The sequence below is a fragment of the Triticum aestivum genome, chromosome 2B (assembly GCF_018294505.1).
Source record: "Triticum aestivum cultivar Chinese Spring chromosome 2B, IWGSC CS RefSeq v2.1, whole genome shotgun sequence".
Lineage (NCBI taxonomy): Eukaryota > Viridiplantae > Streptophyta > Magnoliopsida > Poales > Poaceae > Triticum > Triticum aestivum.
The window spans coordinates 45,840,086-45,844,419 of record NC_057798.1 but is presented as its reverse complement, the minus strand read 5'-3'; positions in this window follow the sequence as shown (position 1 = coordinate 45,844,419).

The following is a 4,334-nucleotide window of genomic DNA, read 5'->3' as shown; positions in this document are numbered from 1 at the left end:
TAGTAAATGCTTAGTTGAACTAGTTGAATTAATATATAGATCGAACTAGTTTATTTTTAGTAAATGCTTAGTTGAACTAATTGAATTAATATAACTAGTTTATTTTTAGTAAATGCTTAGTTGATCTAGTTGAATTAATATATAGATCAAACTAGTTTATTTTTAGTAAATGCTTATTTGAACTAATTGAATTAATATATAGATCGAACTAGTTTATTTTTAGTAAATGCTTAGTTGAACTAATTGAATTAATATAACTAGTTTATTTTTAGTAAATGCTTAGTTGAATTAATTGAATTAGTAAGTGTTTAATGTTTCGCCTAATATGAACATAGGAAATGTCGTCTGACCACGATTTTTTTATTATTATGTGCGAATACTGTGAAGACCAGCGCGGCCAGTGCGACAGAAATTTCCTTGTTGATGATAGGCGATTCAGCATCAAGCTGGATGAGGCCTTTGAATTCGATACAGTAAGTCACAACGACAAGTCTGTTTTCGTAATTAAGCATGACTTATATATGCTTCATTTGCCTGACTTATAATTTTTAATTTTCACTATTCTACTACCGCATCCCCTGCCATGCACGCACCTCGAGCACCTGTTTTATGGTGTGATAACCTCGGCGCGACGTACCTCACAGCCAACCCAGTATTCCATGCACGCACCAAACACATTGAGGTGGATTTTCATTTCGTGAGAAAGAAGGTTGCTATGGGAGCTCTCGACGTTCGTTTTGTTTCATCAGCTGATCAAGTCGCCGATGCATTTACTAAACATCTCACGAAGATCATGTTGACTCGATTGCGGTCCAACCTCAACCTTTGCATAGTCTGAGTTTGCGGGGGAATGTTAAACAATCGAGTCATATCTTGGCTGATTGATTTGGTTAGGATACATTCCTATACGAGCTGTGTAGATTGATCCTTGGGATCTCATGTAATCTGTTGTAAACTTGGCAATCAAGGTTGCCCATGTATAAATACAAGGTAAAGCCCGTGGGGATGATCACGGCAAAACATTCTCTGCCTCTGCCTCCGCGACAAGCACAAGTCCGACGGCGCCATCACTGTGGTCAACCCGGTCACCGGCGAGAGGTTGTCTCTCCCGCCGCTGCCGTCCACCGCCGGCGCCTCGAAAAGGACCTGCTTCGTGGGCTGGGACGAGGGGTATGGCTTCGGATACCACCCCTCCACCGCCGGCGCCCCGAAAAGGGGTTGGCACGAGGCGTATGCCTTCGGGTACCACCCCACGACCGGGCGGCACAAGGTCGTGCATGTGGACGCCTACGCTAGGAAAGGGAAGTTGCAGGAGCAGGTGAAGGTGTTCACGTTGGGGGAGTCTTGGTCATGGCGGGGGAGTGAATAGCAAAAAACTACCACATTACGGGCTATCGTTCCAAAAAACTACCGCTTTTTTTAATCTTTCGAAAAGCTACCACAAAAGTGGTGGGCTGTTCCAAAAAACCCAAATGACTGAACCATTAAGTTTTAAACGAAATTATGACAGCTCGGGTCCACTCGTCGGGTTGACCGTTATCTTTGACTGTTAGGTTGACTGTTAACAGGTTATGGCAGGTGGGCCCCATATATTTTTGAAGTGCATTCAAGTCCCTATAGAGAAAATAAAAGCAATCAGGTCCCTGTAATTTTATTAAAAAAGCAATCGGGTCCTGCAAAAAAGTATAAAAAGCAATCGGGTCCCTGCCGGCGAGCTAATCGACGTGGTGCACGCGCTGCAGGAGCTGCTCGTCGTGGTGCTCGTGCTCCAGGAGCTGCTCGCGCACTGCGGTCGAGCCTCATGGCGGGCGGGAGCCTCGTTGTCCCGGTCCAGCAAAAGGGGAAGAGGGTGCTGCGGAGCTCCGGCTTTCCGGCGGTTGTCGCCGGAGGCGAGAGGGAAGCTGGACGTGGTGCTGCTGCTTGCAGCCGCGGTTGCTGCTTCTTGCCACTGACCACGAGCTCCAGCTCGAAGGGACGCCCGTGAGGGTGGTGGCAGCAGGGCCCAGATGGCGGCGGCGTTCCCTGGCCGACGACTGTTGACCGCGGGGTCGCCGATGCAGCACGCGCGGGCGTGCAAGGGGGAGGAGGAGGCGCTGTCTGGAGGAAGGAGAGGATGGGAGGAGGCAAGGAGCAGCTGCTGCACCACCCGCCGCACGCATCGTCGTCGACGTCAGTGGATTGAGGTGGTGGCCACACGGTGGCTCGCGGCGCGGAGGAGAAGTTCCCGGCGGGGGAGGTGGTGCCGGGCATGGCTGCTCCGGTCTTGGTTCTGCTCGGGCGTGGCGGCGCCGGCTGGCTCAGGAGAGAAGGAAAAAGGTAAGGAGAGGGAGAGGAGAAGAGAGGAAGAAGAGATGGCTTACATGTGAGTCTCACTTGTAAGATAACGGTCAAACAGACAGTCAACAAATGGTTTGGTTAAGATGTTCTAAGACTGACTCCAAGCGGATAAGATGTTCTTTTCCAGGAGATTTGCTGCTGTGGGCTATGGTGCTATGTTCGTATTGTTCAGGCTTAGCGTTTTGCCCTGTGTTAATGGTCATGGCTTCAGTTTGCGCATGGTTAGGCTTAGGCTTTGATTAGCTGGATGTCACAATTATCATCTTTGTCTATGCCAGAATTTGAAATCGCTACTGTTTACTTAGTCTTGCTAAATAATCTTAGATGTCTCAACAACCTATTTCGCCCATATTTTCATGTTATATAAGCTATGTGTAATGAACTGGATAGATATATTCTATGCTACTGTCTGATGGCAATCAACTTGCAATTCTGGGTGTTGAAGTGTGGATTACTTCTAGGCTTGTACCTGATCGGTATCTACTGGACTAGCGTTCAACCTTAACCTGGTTTGTTTGATTCTGTCCTAAGCATGAGCTGTCGATCTTGCAACGGGTTGGTCGTGATGGGCACATACACTATATATTTTGTCTTCATTAGTTCCTGCACTACTTGAGGAACTTTGAAATTCTCATCTGAAACACAGTAACTTAATTGCACTATCCCTTGATTGACTGTCTCTTGAATGACATGCGATGGCACACATACTCTGTCATTTGTTTTCTTTGCGAGTAAAGCAGATATCCGCTGATTTGCCAGTCTTGATTTCAACATGAAGATTGCATCATGGCAGGCAAAAGGTCCTGTAGAAATTATTGCCATACTGTTAATTTTGTTCTAGAACAGGCAAAAGTTATTTTTTTTATTTTTAAATTTCTGAATTATTTTAACCTCTAATCTCTAATCACCACCCCTCATCACTGCTCAATTTATCCTCTAATCTCTAATCACCTCTCATCATTCCTAATCATCCAACTTCCTGAACGGTCACCCATCCTCCCACTCCCCCAGCCTGAGCACGCTTAACTTCCGAGTTTTATTCTCCCTCGTTTCCAAGTCTGCACTTGTTGTTTTCCTGACAATAGTAAGATGTCAATCCTATTAACCCTCAGGAATTTTGCGTGAGCATGAAGTGACACATTTCACTGTTTGAGTTTGAAACTATTGTTTTAAAAAACAATAATTATTTAGTAACGCCAATATTTCTTGAATAATTAGTTTGACCATTGTTTGACCACAGTTTGACCAGATTTGACCAAAATTCAAAATAACTAAAATAATTATTTAGTAACACTAATATTCTAGAATAATTAGTTTGATCATTGTTTGACCACAGTTTGAATTTTTTTTGATTTTTTCCACTCTAGATCTTAAAAGCCCCGTAACTTTTTTTCTGTTAGGTTTTTGAGGATTTTAAAAATGTCTAACGGGGTTCCCCATGTTAAATTTGGATGTAACTTTTTGAGTAGATGAATTTTTCATATAAAAAACTTTTTCATCCGAGTCAGTATGCAAAAGTTATGCCCATTTTACTAAATTCTAGAGAGATTTTGCAAATAAAGTCGAAATTCACATTTGCAAATTTTCCCAACAACTAGACCACATATCACATGGGAAACTTATTTTTTTATTTTTTTGACATTTTCATCATTTTCTTTTATTTATTTTTAACTGAAAAGGCGATCTGGGGGGTTTGGAGTTTGAAAATGTGACCTTTAGTACCGGTTCGTGCCATGAACTGGTACTAATGCCTCAAACCCCATTAGTACCGGTTGGTGGCTCGAACGAGGACTAAAGGTTTAACCTTTAGTTCCGGTTGGTGCCACGAACCGGTACTAATGGGCATCGCACCCTTTAGTCCCGGTTCCAGTCACCAACCGGGACTACAAGGTCCAGACGAACCGGGACAAATGGCCCACGTGGCCCCTGGGCGCACGAACCGGGACTAATGGGCTAATCCGGGATGAACCAAAGCCCTCTTTTCTACTAGTGCACCT